The following is an 18,560-nucleotide window of genomic DNA, read 5'->3' on the forward strand; positions in this document are numbered from 1 at the left end:
CCGCTACGAGCAATATGAAATCAAACTGACAGCACACGGCGTTTCGCGCTGACTCAAAAGTGATCTCGACAGACGCTGTTCTCTGCATAACGCTGAAAGAGCTAAAGAGCATTTCTGTTGAGACGTAACAAGCTTGTTTCTTTCTACCATGATGTTACCATGACAAAATCTGTCTTTAAACACCTTGCTCAGTCCAGCTGCGCCCCACCCGAAGGCAGGGAAGCACAAAAATTGTATGGAACTCATTCATGCTCCTCTCCTTGGAAATCTTTAGTAAAAGGCAAAAGATTTGTACGAGATGAAGAGAAACCAGAGTGCGTGGCTGGACAGCTGCAGGAGCCCAGGCCGCCTTCAAGGCCTCTGCCCTGCCGGTCGTGGTTGGCAATGCACCTGGCCTTACAAACGAGCCAGTGGGGCCCGTTCAGCTCCGGGCTCATCGCCTGCGGCTCTCGGCTTACCTGGCAGGGGAGATACCTTGATCAGCCTGTAGTTGGAGTAGTTGGATTGTTTTCTTGTTTTGTGGAAGCAGTGTTTATTTTGCAGTTTGAGATGGCAACTTTTGGATCCCGCAAGAATGCTGTACGTTTTGGGCTTTTGGATGACCTCTTCATGGATCGTATGCAGTTCAGCAGAAAAGTGTTACAGAAGGAACTTGGCTTTGGACCTCGGCACTTGGATTTCATCTTCGCTCTCCCAGGTCAGAAAGCATTTGAGGTTGTTTTTGCTACCTATTCTCTGTTTGAACAATGTGTGGATGTGTTTGAGGCAAAAAGAGGGAAAGTTCCTGCCCTTGAGAAGATCAACTTGCAGCCTCTGACACAGAGAGAGAGGAAAACGGTGCATGTTGTTATGTTCTCGGAACTGGCAAAGACCTGGCTTAAGCAGTACTGCACCGTCCACCATGGAACTGAGGTTAGAGATGTTGACGGTATAAAAACAGGAGCAAGGAAATTCGAGGTTCGCTTGCTACCGGACAATGTAAATGGAGGCTTAAGGCACCTGCCCTCTACAATCCGGCTGGGCGCCTGCAATGGCTATGTTTTTTATGTGGGACAACCAAAGGTGTGTCGGCGCTGTGGTGCTGTGGGACACCTGGCATCGTCCTGCACTGTGAAATGCTGCAAGACCTGTGGCAAACAGGGACATTTAGCCTCTGACTGTTCAATGCTGCCAAAGTGCAATTTATGTGGCTCGGAAGGACACGTTTTTAAGAACTGCCCTCACGCCTACGCCAATAAACTCAAAATGAGAAAGGATGAGGCAGTGCTTGTTTCAGCCAAACCGGCCCGAAAAGCCAAAGCAAACAACAAGTCAAACAAAGAACCCTTGTTGGACAAAGAGTCTCAGCCTCCAGCCAGGATCAGTCCTGCTGTGGCTCCGGGGCCGGTGGAAGAGAAATCCACTACGTCCCCACAACCGCAGACTGCACCAGACAAGCACGAGGGTCTGAAAACCCCCGAGAACAGCGAGGACCCCTCCCCCACTCCTGCTCCTCAGAACGAGGGCCAGTGTGGGGCCCCCCGGTGGAGCGGGTCCAGCGAGGATACCCAGGATTCAGCGGAGCTGCTTTTCTCAGACTCTGCAAGTGCTACAGATGCCCTCCTCTCCTCCATCCAGTCCATCACGGAGGATCTGCAGCAGCTGGTGGGTGAGGGGGAAGAGGAGACTGGTGCATCGGCTGCACCCCTTTCCCCTCAGTGCTCCCAGGAGCTGGACTTGAGGAAAAGGAAAAATGACTCTGTTTTCTCCCCGAGCGAGGAGGAAGGAGAGCATGGCGATGGGGACAGCTGGAACCCCTCCACCCCTCCCTCTACCCCCTTCCTTGAAATGGACTCCGTGAATGCTTTTACTGCTGCCACCCTGATGAAGGCTCATTCAGAGGATGGCTGGCAGGAAATTGGTAAGAAGAAAAAGAAAAAGAAGAAGGTAACAGGTGAGACCGAAGAAAATGTGTTTTGTAAAGACTGGTTCCACTTTCTTATGTAATATGGCTCTAAACATAATTTCTCTTAACACCAGAGGTATCAATGACAGAGTGAAATGCCAGTCTGTCTTTGATTACCTCCAGCAGAGAGAGGGAGATGTGTTGATGTTGCAGGAGTGTGCTTTAGCCTATCAAGAGAGGTATAAAAGCTTTGAAGATAGGTGGGATAAAGGGCCTTCTGTTTGGTCAGGGGACAATAACAACAGAGCCTCTGGCGTGGCCATTCTTTTCAAAGGATGGGCTTTCAAATTGAAAAGTATTCAGAGGGTCATAGATGGCAGGTTGCTGTGTGTGGATGTGGAATGGGGGACCGTTAACCTGCGGCTAATCAATGTGTATTGTCCTACTGACGTGGGAGGAAGGGTGGAGCTACTCAAGGCACTCTCTCCCCTATTGTTAAGTAGCACAGACGTGATAGTGGGAGGGGATTTTAATTGTATCTTAGAGCACACAGACAGGCAGTCTAGCTCTCCGATAAAATTGGATTCCAGCTCACTGGCCCTGCAAAACTTAGTTCAAGACTTTAAACTCTCAGACACATATAGATGTATATATCCCACAACAGCAGGATATACATGGTCAAGGAGGAATAGCAGCTCCAGAATTGACTATTGCTTTGTCTCAGAGAGAGTGAAAGTTGTTGGGGTCACTCTTCAGCCTGTCTTCTTCTCAGATCATCAGGCTTTAGGGTGTAGAGTGGAACTCAAGGGCGGGACTGTCTTTGGCCCAGGCCTCTGGAAACTCAACACTAAGCTGCTAGAGAACGAGGGGGTATTATCCCGCTACAAGGAGAAACTATCACAGTGGCTGTCCTTGCAGTGTCTGTACGGGTCAGTAGGAGAGTGGTGGGAGGAGGTGAAGATGAGGACAAAGGCCTTTTTCATGGCTGAGGGAAGGAAGGCTGCTGCCAGATGGAGAGGAGTGCTAGCCAGGAAACAGAGGCAGCTGCAGCGTCTCTACACGATGCTGCACAGTGGCTTCGCTGTGCTCGAGGATATCACCCTTTTAAAAAAGGACATCCGGAGCATAGCCGAAGAAAGTAGTCGAGGAGTGCTGTTAAGAAGCAGAGTGCAGTTCTTGGAAGAAAATGAGAAGTGTACTCGCTTCTTTTTCAGGAAAGTGGTAGGCTCCAAGTCTGTCATGGAAAGTGTAGTTGATGAGGAGGGACGAGAGAGAACAGAGCCGAGTGCTATCCTCTCCTGCACCAAGGCCTTCTACTCAAGACTGTACAGCTCTACAGAGGTAAAGGATGAAGAAATTCATTTTTTTACCTCAAAGCTAGAAAACGTTTTGAGTGAAGAAGATAGGGAAGTACTTGAGAGGGATTTGACAATAGAAGAGCTGAGACAGGCTATGGAGAGCTTACAGAAGAGGAAAACTCCGGGTGCTGACGGGCTCCCTAAAGAATTTTATTGCACCTTTTGGGATCTGCTTCAGGATCCGCTACTGCTCCTATTCGAGGGAAGCTATAAGACAGAATTGCTGCCTGACTCCTTAAGAGAAGGCACTATCTCTCTCTTGTTTAAGAAAGGAGCAAAGAATGACATAAAGAACTGGAGACCCCTCAGCCTGTTAGGCGTGGACACTAAGATCCTGTCCAAAGCCCTTTTCCTGCGCCTACAAAATGTAGTGGCCTCACTGGTAGGGAAAGAACAGACTTGTGGGATAGCAGGACGCCTGATGAGCGACAACCTGGCCTTGTTGAGGGATGTCTGTCTGTACTCAGAGGATCGCTCCCTCCCTCTGTGCATTTTAGGTGTAGACCTAGAAAAGGCCTTTGACCGCCTAAACCGGCAGTACTTAACATTGGTACTTGAGCACATGAATTTTGGCCCCATCATGAGAAAGTGGATTAACCTGCTGTACACAGGTAGCAACAGCAGAGTAATGGTTAATGGCAATAGATCACGCCCCTTTGAAGTCTGTTCAGAGGTGAGGCAGGCCTGCCCATTATCCCCCTTGTTATTCGTTTTGGCTATGGAGCCCTTAGCCTGTGCCTTGCGCCAGGATCAGGCCATTAATGGGATACCAGTGCCTGGAAGTGGGGGAGGAGAGGTAAAGACATCTCTATACATGGATGACGTCACCCTGCTCCTCTCTGACAATGCCTCAATTAGCAGAGCTCTGCAGTGCTGTGATCGTTTCTCTTTGGCTTCATCCGCAAAAATTAACAAATCTAAGAGTGAGATTTTTTATCAGAACTGGAGGGAGCCAAAAGAAGGACATGATCTCAGGCTGCAAGAGAAGAGAATTAATTTACAGGTGCCATTCCCCGGCATTGTGGCCATTGTCGGTGCTCACACGCGATAAGATAAGGCGGAGGAGAGCGGGGCATTCAAGGAGGGGGCAGTGCGAGGTGAGGTGAGGTGAGGTGCGACACCCCGGAGCCCCGACGCAGCTAATGCGGAGCACTTGTTGGACTGGCATCGAAAGGACGTGCGCGCACGGAGCGAGCCTTCCCTGCGGCGGAGCGCGGGAACTTTCTCCCCCCCTCCCGCTGCAGGAGTTGTGTGCGCTGCAGCGGTGCCGAGAGAAAAGCACAGAAGGCAGCAGGCTCTGGAGAGCAGGTTAGAGACGGAGCCTTGTGGGCAGGCGAGCAGGCCCGTTTTTTGGAAATTGCTGAAAAGGTTTGTTCGGTGTGTGGCAGGCGCACGTCGCGAGCTTGCGTGGCGATCTGCCAGTCTGGAGTTATGCAAATGAGGCCGAATTGCATCCCGGGACATGCTGCGAATGCGCAACGGTGACTGCAGATGTGTAGGAAACGGTGCTCTCGTTTTCTTGTTTTGCCCACACTTTTGAGTGTTAGTGTGGCGTGTGAGTGTGCGAAAGAGTGGGCCCAGCAGGAGGCGGTGGCGTGCAGGGCGAGGAGGTGGCCTAGGCTGCGCAATTTGTGCTGTGGGTGCGGGCCTCTTGCAACTTGGTTTATTTGGTTTATTTATGGTTCGCATAAATAAAACCGGAAAAGAGGAATTTATTCTGCTTCCTGTGCGTGCAGTAGTTACAAAGTTGAACGTCTTTACACGATCTGCTGCAGTTTTCAGTGGGCGGGCTTTGTCAGATGGCTTGGAAAAACGCACTGTGTTTCGGCTCGGGAAACATCATGAGCAGTGTCCTGCATGTTTTCTGTGTATAGCTGTCTTTTAACGCATACAGAATTCATTCGAAATCATTGATTTCTCCAATTAACAAGGGTCCCTTTTTGAACCTGCCAGAAGCATTCTTTCAATGTAACAGATTTACTCCGGGGAAAGGCAGCATGACATTGAGAGTAGCTCAAGCTTTCAGCACCCGTATCGGACTGCGTGTATGCAGACACCGCTCAGAATCCCCTGTAAGATTCTCCTTCAATTCCGTTTTGCAAAAGGCTGCGCTTTGCTAGTCACAAGCCAAGGCTCATGACAGCATTTGAAACCAATCGCCACTGCGTTGGCCGGGAATCGAACCCGGGTCAACTGCTTGGAAGGCAGCTATGCTCACCACTATACCACCAACGCACGCCCACAGGTGCCCTGCAGAACACCACCAGAGAATGCTCACGATTTCGGAAGCTGTCTCCGGGACGTGCTGATTCCACACATCCTGAATAAATCATGATATTGTTAGTTGCTGTAGCTAGACGTTCAAATGAGTTTCATGGCCAGATGGACTGTTTCCTCCAGCGGTATAGTATTGCAGTGAGACAGCACGATGCCTGCAAGACTATGTCACGCTAAACGCCACAGATTGTGTTTGTGTTGGACAGTTGGACCCTACAGTTGGACCCTCGTCGACAACCTGAATAGCTTATTCAGAAGCAGTGCTGGACCGGGAACGAACCAGCTTCTTCCCAGGCACAAGAGTGACTTGTGAGGACTCGCGGTCACACTCTGTGCATAGAGACTTTCTACCAGCCAGCCGGACTGCTGGTAGATCCCCTCGGAGCAACGACTGCCCTGCGCGCCGCAGTCAGATTCCTCCGCCCGTCCTACTCCGAGCTGCACCTTGACTGGTTGGCCGGTAGCCAGAGGATGCCGGGACAACGCCCATTGGACAACCGCTGGAACAGAGGCTGCAACAGAGCCTGTCAGCTGGTTTGGTGTTCGTGCCGGGAAATTCCAAATCCATACACAGTGGATAAGTAAACCCCATGTTCTACATTGCGTCTCGAGAATTTAATTGTACCTCAACACAAGTTGTTATCAATTTAATTCATGAGTAATGTATTTACTTCCGAGTTTAGAGTAACAGTGGGTAATAACACTGATTAGCGATTTGGTAACCGAACGATATATATTGACATATATTCTCTGTTGTGTATCTCTTTGTGTTTGCATCTCTTCGGGATTATATACCTTGTATATTGATAACCCTCACAGTAAGGTCTGCCACTCGTATCCAGGCAGACTAGTATATGTTTGGTGCACAATTTATATTAATAAATGTATCTAGTGTATTGAACCCCTGTGTGTGCGTTGTTAGTTGTTCTGACGATTGATTTTCTAAAAGCCCCAACGAACAACCTTGTGATTACTGCTACAATTAATAATTGTCTCAGTAAACCCATCAAACCATTACATTTAATGGCGTCCCTGGGTGGGCGAGTTTAGAATGAAATGAGAATCAGTCGCACAGAATAACTGAAGTTCAGCACAGCACCGCGGCTTCTATACGCGAATACCGGGTGTGCTGATAACTGCGTAAAGAAATCCCCCTGTTTTCTAGCGTTTAGTGTAACGTGTGCTGATTGGAAATCCATCTGCTCGGGTGTCTAGATTCCATACTGTATTTTGGAAAAAGAAAAAAAAAAGTAATACTCTTAAAGTTTCTCTGACGTAATGACAATGGCTGCTAAAATGTCTGAAGTGGAGTCGCTTATAAGTACTATTTCTAGCGACGACAATCCTGGTTACTGGAGTGGTATCGAAAAGTTGAACTTTGATGATATTGAGAAGCTGCAAGTAGATTTAGTAGCTAAGGTAGCGAACCAGCTTAACACAGGAGTGTCTGTGAACGCAGTTCTGGTCCTATCGAGTTTCACCTTAAATCTAGCTAAACAGCTGGAACTGTCTTTGTCCGAGCTGACAAAGTTTCAAAAGCTTCAGGGAACGCTAGAAAGATATAAGGCGGAGCGAGTCGAGTTGTTGGATATAATCAGAGAAAAGAGAGTGAAAAATGAGGAAAGTGAAGACTGACTCAGGGAAGTTTTAGGTAAATTAGATGACTTGTCTGCTAGAGAAACTGCGGCTGAGGTAGCTAGGAGAGACCTGGAAGCGAGCTCGACAGAAAAAGAAAAAGAAATTGAGAGTTTAAATGAACTCAGCCAGGAAAGGCAAAAGGAGTCAGATGCTGCCGTACTGGAAGCAAAATAGACTAGATCCCACTTGCATGCCAGCCCACCTAGCAGCCCGGAGCGCTCACCCAGCGCGCCGGGAGGAGGTTTCTCCCGGCCAGGGTCTGTGGTCGGATCGGCATGGGGGAGATCGCCGAGTCCTTCGCGAAACGCAAGGGCGAGTCAGTTCAGGCATAGACCCCCTGCTCCTGATCACGGCCGTCTCCCTGCCCGCGGAGAAACCGTAAAAATTAACCTCCACTCCCTGAGGCAGTTAGCCAAAGATGTAGAAAGGTTTGACCCGTCAGTGTCAGGGAATAATGTGGAGACCTACATCGATGAGCTGAGATATACTTTGCAGTTTATGCCCGAAGCGTCCGAACAGGAAAAGGCTATGTAAGTAAGGAAAACTACCAGCCGAGCGGTCCACGAGTGGATGTCTAGACAAGGACCGGAGGTCTGTAATAGCTTTGAGGAGCTGTGTCAGGCAATGATCGGAGAATTTTCGGCTTTTATCGATCCCATAGCTGCCGTGGCTGCTGTGCACCATATTAAGCACGAAAAAGCTGAAGCCCCTCGCGACTATTATCAGAGGCTTAGGCGCACTTATTTTGCAGGGCGGAATGAAGAGGGTTGCGAAGAGAACGTGAATTTCAAAGGTTTATTCATTGCTAATCTGCATCCCTCAGTCAGGAAAATGATTGTGATGCACACACAGCGATGAAAATGGCTGACATTAGAAGGTTGGCTCAAAAAGCCTGGGGAGCTGAAGTCTCTGCTTCCTCAGAGCGAAAACCTGCTAAAACGGCCGTGTTCGCCACTAAAGCCAGCAGGGTTGACGACTCGCCTCAGCTCGAGGCAGCTGAGGTTCCTGAGCTCGCTAAGCCCCGGCGCAAAATAGGCAGGCAGGACCGCACTAAGCGTCAGAGCCGCCGTGAGCGCTACGGGGAAGGCAAGGGCTCAGGCAGAGTCTATCATAAGACTGGACGAAGGGAGTCGACTGCAGCCCACCTGGCCAGGCTTGAACAAGCCCTGCCTGAGAGATCAGGACAGGGTAAACCTTCCGCACCGAATGCCGGAAGTGTGAATGAGTTTAGGGGGACCACGCCCCTTCTCACTGGAGGAGGCGGGGATCCGTCCCAAGCCCCTCCCTCAGTCTATCTGATTGGGTGGGAGGGTTCCTGCCTGGAAGAAGGCTGTGACTCTGAGTTGGGCGCTGACCCCGCCCCTGAAGTCAAAGAAAAGGCAGGCTTCCAACAATTCTTAGGGAATCTCAGCCAGAAAGGCAAAGCAAGGCGTATTTATATCAAGGTTTCTCTTGAAAACGTCTTAGATAGAGAAGCACTGATTGACACTGGGGCTGAAATTAGTTTGATGTCAGCCGATCTACTCAGCGAGCTCAAACGAGTAGCGAAAGGAAAAGGCATCAGACTTAAGGTAGAACCGTGTAAGATAGATATTTCCAGCTATACCCAGGATCATGCCAGGATCACACACCGAGTGTGGGTGGCACTTAGGTTCGGGCCAATGAACGTGGTGCATCCTGTTTACATCTCTAGGTTAAAAACAGAGCCACTACTCATTGGCCAAGACCTGCTTGACAGGCTGGAGCCTCTGGTGGACTGCCAGCGTGGAAAATTGTGGGCTCAGGTCAAAAACCCTAAGCCTGTTGCACAGCAAAAAGGGGGATTCAGTGGTTATGCTGTGATCACACAGTGCCCACTGAACACTATAGCTGAGTTGGAGGTTCCTCCTGGTTCCTCTGGACGAGAATAAATGTCTCTTCTTGCTTTCCAAAACTACAGGGAAGTCCTGCCCAGGCCAGCACTCCCACGGTCTCCCAACTACAGGAGCAGTGCTCCGAGCAGCTGCTTGACCCGCCAGGTAAAGCACACCCCCTTTTCATCCCTGAAGAAGAGTGGATCTCCCTGTCCGGTAATGAATGGGAGTCCTTTCTGTGCACCCTGGTACCTCAGGGGGTCCAGGACTACCACCCCATGGTGGTGGGAGGGGGTCCAGGTGGCAGAAGTGCAGGTTGATGATGTAATTCTTAGCCTCAGCTCTGAGAAGTCCATAATCAGTGAAGGTCTGTTCGAGGACCTGTCGCGAAGCTGTCAGGTGACCCTGGTGACGCAGTCACAGGTTCTGTGGTGGGCACCCCCACCTCATAGGTCCATTTGGAGCAAAGGAAGCTGTGTAGCTTCCATCTCCATCGGAAAAAGGAAGTTTGCTCACTACTTCCAGGTAGCACCTCAGCTGACCCATTCGGTCTGCATTGGTGCAGACCTATTGGTTCGACTGGGCGCCTAGCTGGACACAGTAAACAGTGTGCTGTGGAAACGGGTGGACCCAGATGCCCACTCTCTAAGCGGTGACCCCGAGAACATTCGGTCAGGTCAGACGATTCCTCAGGCCTGCCAGGTAGTAAACGAATCGGACCTGATCGTTCCTGCGTCAACAGCAGGGTTTCCGGTACGCCTTGTCCTAAAGAAGGGACAGAGAATGGACGCTGAGATGGTTTTCTTCCAACCATCAGCTCAGTTTATCAGACTGAACCTAGCAGTCTGTTGTACCCCCAGACTGGAACGGAATGGCCGAGCCACCTGCCTGTTGGTGCAGAACATAGCAAAACAAGATGTCAAAATCCCTGCTCGCACTGACATGGGACTGGAATTGACAATAGTTTCTAGGATTTCGAACTGGCCATCCCAGTACTGGGGCAGCTCCCTGGTCCCTTGGCTTCATAAAAGCGCCACTGTAATAAAGAAATTAAATCCAAAATCAAGAGGGCAGTTGCCTACTGAAATACAAGAAGTCATCAATTTTAACCTAGCAACACATTAAAGGCTGCATCTATACAAGTGCGATTCTAGAAATGCTCACCAGATTATGTTTTAAGAAGGAACTGCGCCTCAGGTTCCGCCGAGATCTTAACTCGGATGGCAGGATTCAGAGTCCGGAGTGTGGACTGATTGCGCACGGAGGGTCCATATACTGTGGATCCCTCAGTGATCTTCCGCGTGTTCAAACAGCCAGCGTGTGACTCCCCTGTCCCCGTGACCTCATTGCTCTGCTCTCTCCTCTGTGCAGCCGAGCCCGATTCACGGTAAAGTGAAAACAAATATGCCCTCAACGTGAGATTTACTCTGGAGCGAGGATAGATGTTACCTTTTTATCATTGAACAGGATGTATGTGATGTGGCGACTAGGTTCAATTTTGTATCCTCTTTAAAAGATTAAGGACTGGGGTGAGCGTGATTTACCACCCTTTCAGCTAAGAACCCGACGTGCGCACCGTTTAAGCTGCATAGACTCGGTCATTTAACTCTTCTCCATTAGCAGGGTTAAGGTTAAAGAAAAAAAACATTGCTGACTTCTTTTTTTTTTGCCAGCTGCTAGCGCTGATTAGCAAGGTTTGTATTTCATGTTTTGCAAGTTGCATCCATTTTAAGAAAAACAAGTCGTGTTAAAGACAGGAAATGAATACTTGCATTTAATTAAGTCTAGCCGTAGGCGGTTATCCACTGGGATTCAGACCCAGGGCCTCCTGTTTACTAGGCAGGCGCTTTAACCAACTAAGCCACAGCACCCCGGGAGTGCTGTCCTTTTGCAGCCACTTGGACACACCACTCAGACACATCTGCATTCGGTGTGTGCTCCGCCTGCTCGCTGAGCAAGTTGCCACCTTTACATACAATAGCAACATCGACACCAAGAGAAAGGATGACAAATGGCTTTTATCTGGAACTTTTCATGTCCAAGGAGCTCAATGTGCTTTCTGTGTACAACAGGGCCACTGAACTCCACGCTGGCCACTGAACCACAGCAGTGGCTTGCTGGCTTGACATCTCCCAAGGAAAATGTTGAAATCGCATGTGGAACAGGAAAATGACCCTCGAGTACGAAGGAAAAAAAGAAAAAGATCATCTGGAGCGCGCCAACCCAGTTGGGACAGCCCAGTTTTGTTAACGAGGTGGCCGAGTGGTTAAGGCGATGGATTGCTAATCCATTGTGCTTTGCACGCATGGGTTCAAATCCCATCCTCGTTGGTTTCCATGTCTGTTTTCATTCTGTTTTTGATCCCTATTGCTCAATGCACAGTGAAAGCATTGCATACATGTGTCTGACAATGAGAAATGGGCCCCTGAGACAGTCATTTGCCTGTTTCACAAATGATCGTATTTTACTAGAGATTCTGTTTGGGATTCAGATGTGCATTCGGACAGCAATCCCTTTCAAGAAATGATACGTTCTGGATGAGGTCAAAGGTGCATCATTTGGACACTTTGTGGGCTTGAAATACAAAGAAAATCATGTTCTATGGTACAAGATAAATACAAAACTTAAGCTTTTATTATAATTAGATTTGTTTATAAAGCATAAGCAATCATTTATTACATTAATATATGTAAAAATAACATTTTAGCATCATACGTTTAGTATATTTAGTCCCTAATGCTGAAAGAAATGATCATAGAACATGACTTCTAACCTTACCTGCGGTGTTTTTGATCCCTATTGCTCAATGCACAGTGAAAGCATTGCATACATGTGTCTGACAATGAGAAATGGGCCCCTGAGACAGTCATTTGCCTGTTTCACAAATGATCGTATTTTACTAGAGATTCTGTTTGGGATTCAGATGTGCATTCGGACAGCAATCCCTTTCAAGAAATGATACGTTCTGGATGAGGTCAAAGGTGCTGGAACACTGTATTTAGGATGTGTTTGCAGTTATTCTGTGTTTCTAGCTTCAACCCAGTGATATATATATATATATGCTCACTGATTTTTTGGTACATGCCCAGGGCAATAATCATTATGAGGATTTATTTCCATATGTGCTAGAGGTAGTGTTGTGAAATTCTTCAACACACTGGATCGCAGGTTTAAACCTGCACTCTTACTCCTTAAATACCAACAAATGCAGATATGTAGCAATCATATTGTAGCTGACACTCATTTGCCTGTTTCACAAATGATCATATTTTACTAGAGATTCTGTTTGGGATACGGATGTGCATTCTGACAACAATCTCTTTCAAAAAATGATTTTACCTTATCGCAGCTTTGCCCCTCTTGCCTCTTTGGAAAATATCTCCATCTTGTGGTCGTTGTTGGTAATGTCTAGACAATATCTCCATCATGTGGTCGTTGTTGGTAATGTCTTCTTATGCCCTTTTTTATTTCAATTCTTTATTAGTTGATTCTAGAATCTCTACAATAGAGCTGAAAATATCAGTTTTGTAGCAGACAATATGACATTAGTTATAGTTCAATTAAGACTTTATTACCCTGTTTGTAACATAACAAATTAAAATTGATTAAAACTAAGTTTGGAACACCAGGGAACATAAAAAATGATTTTTAGGAAAACCATGAGGTTCTCTGTGTCCGATGCCTGCAAGGGGAGAAAGCTAGAATCCTTTGCTTTTTCAAAATTTGAAAATAAACATCATATAACAACAGCTTTCATTCCTAGGAGTGAAAAATAACCATTTTTGAAGACATATTAGTTTCTAAAACACTACAATAAAGTTAAAAACATCCGTTTTATATTACTTTTAGTATTTTTAGTGAAATTAGTCATTTATTGCACTATTTTTAATATAATCTCTAATTAAAAGTGAATAGAATTAAGTTTGGAGCAACAAGGAACACAAAAAAAAAAGATTTTAAGGAAAAAAATGATGTCTTCTGTGCCAGGTGCCTGCAAGGGGAGAAAGCTAGAATCCTACCCAGGCTCCTGGAGCTTTGTCCTGGCTAAAGGAGGGTGAATCCATCCCCTTCAAAGCTCCATGAAAAAATGATCATTTAAAATTTGAAAAAAAAAACATCATATAACAACAGTTTTCATTCATAGGAGTGAAAAACAACCATTTTTGAAGACATATTAGTTTCTAAAACACTACAATAAAGTTGAAAACATCCGTTTTATATTACATTAATTTTTGTGAAATTAGTCATTTATTGCACTATTTTTAATAAAATCTCTAATTAAAAGTGATTAAAATTAAGTTTGGAACAACAAGGAACACAAAAAAAAAAGATTTTAAGGAAAAAAATATTGTCTTCTGTGCCAGGTGCCTGCAAGGGGAGAAAGCTAGAATCCTACCCAGGCTCCTGGAGCTCTGTCCTAGCTAAAGGAGGGTGAATCCATCCCATTCAAAGCTCCATGAAAAAATGATATTTTTAAATTTGAAAAAAAAAAACATTATAGAACAACATCTCTTGGTCCACAGAGTGCAAAAATCCAACTTTGAAGAAAATCCATTGACTGATCCCCGAATCCTGAAGTTTCTTCGCATGATATCGGGCTTGCAACCACTTTCTGGAAAATGATGAAAAATGCCAAAAATGAAAAAAAAGTTATCAATTCTAGAGCCTAAGAGGAAAATAAGACAAATGTATATCTCCAAATAATTTTATGTGCTTCAGAAGAGCCCAGGAAAGTTTTTTGCATACATGAAACCACGCCCGTTTGCACGTAAGCAGACATGGTTGCACACACGACTGCATGAAAGCACGCGTGCATGCAAAATCATCCTGTTAAGCATTTGAAAAGCCGCACCACGGCGCACTTGAAATAGCTCTTACATTAGTGGTCGACACAGGAATCGCCTTTTTATTTATGCTCTTACCAACGCGATGGAAAGCAAAACAAAGCAAAGCAGAGCAAAACAAAACGAACAAACGCAAAACCCTCACGTCCCGCACTTGCATATAACGCCGTTACGTGCCCAAGTGGTATTGTACGTCATCCTAGCACTGCACCCCGGGGCGTACGGTATATGGGAATGAGCACACGCCACGAATCGTCTGAAATCACTCCCTACAGCTGTAAGGCGCCTTGAAGCGTGCACCCCCAACATTCTTCTTTGCGCATCTGTGAAAGGTAAACTCTTGAGCAAACTCTGAACCAGCTCTAAGGAAACTAATCCGATTAGACGTTACTTTGACTCATCCTTTAACAGTTTTCAGTCTCTGTCTTTAAACACCTTGCTCAGTCACATTCAAGCCACAAGTACTCTTCTCGGATGTTGCACAAACAAATCCTAATGTCTTGAAAGCATTGCAGCATGTTTGTGTCCCACTTCCCGTGGCTGCAGGACGACTGACACGAACGGACAAACACAATCTGTGGCGTTTAGCGTGACATAGTCTTGCAGGCATCGTGCTGTCTTACTGCAATACTATACCACTTGAGGAAACAGTCCATCTGGCCATGAAACTCATTTGAACGTCTAGCTACAGCAACTAACAATAACATGATTTATTCAGTATGTGTGGAATCAGCACGTCCCGGAGACAGCTTCTGAAATCGTGAGCATTCTCTGGTGGTGTCCTGGACGGCTCCCCCGGGCATGTGTTGGTGGTATAGTGGTGAGCATAGCTACCTTCCAAGCAGTTGACCCGGGTTCAATTCCCGGCCAGCGCAGTGGCAAGTGTTTTCAAATGCTGTCACAAGCCTTGGATTGTGACTAGCAAAGCGAAGCCTTTTGAAAGAGCTAAAGCACTGCAAAACGGAATTGAAGGAGAATCTTACAGGGGATTCTGAGCGGTGTCTAAATAAATTCACAGCGTCCGCGGATGGCATTTTGCAGCTGGAAGTAGATGTCGACGCTTTTTGCACACAGCACCAAAAAAGCGTCTTTTTTGGAGGTACAGGCATTGAGCATTGGTGGTTCATTGTTAGAACTCTCGCCTGCCACGCAGGAGGCTTGGTTTCGATTCCTGGCCAATGCAGTGGCTTTTGCAGCGAACGGCTCCATCACTTGCATCCCAACTTTTGCAACTCGCAACTGAAAACCCACTGAAGCTAAGCAGGTGTGAGCCAGGTCAGTACCTGGATGAGGGTGAGCTACAGGGAAAAACAAAGCTTCCAGCTGGAAGTGGTGTTAATGGGGCCAGCGGGGAGGCGCTCACCCTGAGGTCTGTGCGGGTCCCAATCTCCCAATATAGTGACGGAGAAGCTGTGTTGTAAAAGGGCGCTGTCTTTTGGATGAGATGTAAAACCGAGGTCATAGTGCTCTGTGGTCATTAAAAATGACCACCAAAACCTTTGACAAAAGCTCTTGGTAATTGATGGTCTTCAATAATGTTTCTCCTTTAGGTACATTTAAAATCAGCTGAATAATGCTGTGAAACCATGAAACTGCATGAGAAAGCCCGTACACTGAATTACACGGCTTTCTATTCAAAGGAGGACAAAAGAAATTCGATTTTTTGCAGCACAGAGAGGGGCACTGTCACGAGGCCGGTTAGCTCAGTTGGTTAGAGCGTGGTGCTAATAACGCCAAGGTCGTGGGTTCGAGCCCCGTACGGGCCATGTCCTTTTCTCCTCTCTTACCAAAGCTGTTAGGTTCCTTTCCGTGGTGAGATGGGTTGTCCTGCAACGCTGCCACACAGTGCCGACAGACAAGAGTGTTGCGGGAGAAGAGAAAAGTGTTTGAAGATTTAAGAGTGTCTTAGGTGGAGCCAAAATCAAGTGTCACAAATGCAAGTGGGAAGATTTCCAATGTTTAATATGGTCAAAATAAGCGGAAGTTACCAGCTGGTCCGGCACAGTCTGCCATGCTTTTGTCATATACTGTAAAGTGGTGTCGAACTGGAGCCTCACCATTTGCATATGTGAGGCTCCAGTTATACATCGATTGTCACATTAAATGACAAAAATGAAGAGAGGTAAAGCAGCTGGAGAGGTTTTCTTACAACTTTTGAGCTGACACAGTTTTGGAAAATGTTTCCTTCACGCTGCACTGTACAATATAGGCAGCCAAGAGTCTCCAAAACAAAACAGAATGGACAGATAGGAGAAAATTCCCACTCGTCCTGAAGTTCCCAAAATCCAGCACTGAGCGTAAACAAAGTGTCTAAGTAGCGTGGGAATGTTAAACCTAACCCTAGCTGGAGTTTGAGCAATCCAGCACTGAGAGTAAAAAGATGAGTCAAAGTAACGTCTAATCAGATTAGTTTCCTTAGAGCTGGTTCAGAGTTTGCTCAAGAGTTTACCTTTCACAGATGCGCAAAGAAGAATGTTGGGGGTGCACGCTTCAAGGCGCCTTACAGCTGTAGGGAGTGATTCGAGACGATTCGTGGCGTGTGCTCGTTCCCATATGCCTTACGCCCCGGGGTGCAGTGCTAGGATGACGTACAATACCGCTTGGGCACGTAACGGCGTTATATGCAAGTGCGGGACGTGAGGGTTTTCGTTTGTTCGTTTTGTTTTGCTCTGCTTTGCTTTGTTTTGCTTTCCGTCGCGTTGGTAAGAGCGTAAATAAAAAGGCGATTCCTGCGTCTACCACTAATGTAAGAGCTATTTCAAGTGCGGCGTGGTGCGGCTTTTCAAATGCTCAACAGGATGACTTCGCATGCACGTGTGCTTTCATGCAGTCGTGTGTGCAACCATGTCTGCTTATGTGCAAACGGGCGTGGTTTCATGTATGCAAAAAACTTTCCTGGGCTCTTCTGAAGCACATAAAATTATTTGGAGATATACATTTGTCTTGTTTTCCTCTTAGGCTCTAGAATTGATAACTTTTTTTTAGGATTCTAGCTTTCTCCCCTTGCAGGCATCGGGCACAGAGGACCTCATGGTTTTCCTAAAAATCTTTTTTTTTGTGTGTTCCTTGTTGTTCCAAACTTAATTTTAATCACTTTTAATTAGATATTTTATTAAAAATAGTGCAAAAAATGACTAATTTCACTAAAAATAATGTAATATAAAACTGATGTTTTTAACTTTATTGTAGTGTTTTAGAAACTACTATGTCTTCAAAAATGGTTATTTTTCACTCCTAGGAATGACAGCTGTTGTTATATGATGTTTATTTTCAAATTTTGAAAAAATCAAAGGATTCTAGCTTTCTCCCCTTGCAGGCATTGGACACAGAGAACCTCATGGTTTTCCTAAAAATCATTTGTTATGTTCCCTGGTGTTCCAAACTTAGTTTTAATCAATTTTAATTTGTTATTATGTTAAAAACAGGGTAATAAGTTTCTAATTGGACTATAAATAATGTCATATTGTCTGCTATAAAACTGATGTTTTCATCTCCATTGTAGAGATTCTAGAATCAACTAATAGAGAATTAAAATAAAAAAGGGCATAAGAAGACATTACCAACAACGACCACAAGATGGAGATGTTGTCTAGACATTACCAACAACGACCACAAGATGGAGATATTGTCCAAAGAGGCAAGAAGGGCAAAGCCGCGATAAGGAGATTGCTGTCAGAATGCACATCCGGATCCCAAACAGAATCTCTAGTAAAATATGATCATTTGTGAAACAGGCAAATGAGTGTCTGCTACAATATGATTGCTACAGATCTGCATTTGTTGGTTTTTAAGGAGTAAGAGTGCAGGCGGTTTAAACCTGCGATCCAGTGTGTTGAAGTATTTCACAACACTACCCCTAGCACATCTGGAAATAAATCCTCATAATGATTATTGCCCTGGGCATGTACCAAAAAATCAGTGAGCATATACATATATCGCTGTGTTGCAGCTAGAGACACAGAATAAGTGCAAACACATCCTAAATACAGTGTTCCTGCACCTTGACCTCATCCAGAATGTATCGTTTTTTGAAAGGGATTGCTGTCAGAATGCACAACTGAATCCCAAACAGAATCTCTAGTCAAATATGATCATTTGTGAAACAGGCAAATGAGTCTCTCAGGTGCCCATTGCTCATTTTCAGACACATTTATGCAATACTTTCACCATGCGTTGAGCAATAGGGATTAAAGATACCAGAAGTAAGGTTTAAAAGTGATTCTGAGGTGCAACACATCAGAGAAACAGCTAGGCATCTGAAATGCGGGGTTTGAGAGCCCTTCAGGGAACACCGTACCCTAAAGGTACCAGAAGTCCACTAGTATAAGCATTAAGTCACTGTCAGCCCTGTTGCAATGTGATTGCTACATATCTTCATTTCTTTGGTTTTTAAGGAGTAAGAGTGCAGGGGGTCTAAATCTGCGATCCAGTGTGTTGAAGTATTTCACAACACTACCTGTAGCCCGTCTGGAAATAAATCCTCATTCTGATTATTGACCTGGGCATGTACCAATAAATCACTGAGTATATATATATATCACTGTGTTGAAGCTAGAGACCTGTATGTAATAATATGATGCTAAAATGTTATTTTCATATGTAAGAAAACCGGCTCAGGGACGCCAAATATGTAATGTTGCCATAGCAAAATTAAATGTAGTGGCTCTCTGAAGGCACCAGTTCTGTAGGGTTTGGGCATTTACTG

The 18,560-nt window shown here is 45.9% G+C and overlaps 5 non-coding genes across 5 annotated transcripts; 3 read left to right on the top strand and 2 right to left on the bottom strand.

The window, feature by feature from the left end:
- Positions 1–201: 201 nt before the first annotated feature.
- On the bottom strand, positions 202–318 carry LOC138229575 (U5 spliceosomal RNA). The gene has a single exon (XR_011185985.1). It is a non-coding gene; the product is annotated as a U5 spliceosomal RNA (small nuclear RNA).
- A 5,088-nt stretch (positions 319–5,406) lies between these two features.
- Positions 5,407–5,478, bottom strand: trnag-ucc (transfer RNA glycine (anticodon UCC)). Its single transcript has one exon. It is a non-coding gene; the product is annotated as a tRNA-Gly (tRNA).
- A 5,781-nt stretch (positions 5,479–11,259) lies between these two features.
- trnas-gcu (transfer RNA serine (anticodon GCU)) lies at positions 11,260–11,341 on the top strand. The gene has a single exon. It is a non-coding gene; the product is annotated as a tRNA-Ser (tRNA).
- Positions 11,342–14,658: 3,317 nt separating this feature from the next.
- On the top strand, positions 14,659–14,730 carry trnag-ucc (transfer RNA glycine (anticodon UCC)). The gene has a single exon. It is a non-coding gene; the product is annotated as a tRNA-Gly (tRNA).
- An 817-nt stretch (positions 14,731–15,547) lies between these two features.
- Positions 15,548–15,621, top strand: trnai-aau (transfer RNA isoleucine (anticodon AAU)). The gene has a single exon. It is a non-coding gene; the product is annotated as a tRNA-Ile (tRNA).
- The last annotated feature ends 2,939 nt before the right edge of the window (positions 15,622–18,560 follow it).

The sequence above is a fragment of the Lepisosteus oculatus genome, unplaced genomic scaffold (genome assembly GCF_040954835.1).
Source record: "Lepisosteus oculatus isolate fLepOcu1 unplaced genomic scaffold, fLepOcu1.hap2 HAP2_SCAFFOLD_45, whole genome shotgun sequence".
Taxonomy (NCBI): domain Eukaryota; kingdom Metazoa; phylum Chordata; class Actinopteri; order Semionotiformes; family Lepisosteidae; genus Lepisosteus; species Lepisosteus oculatus.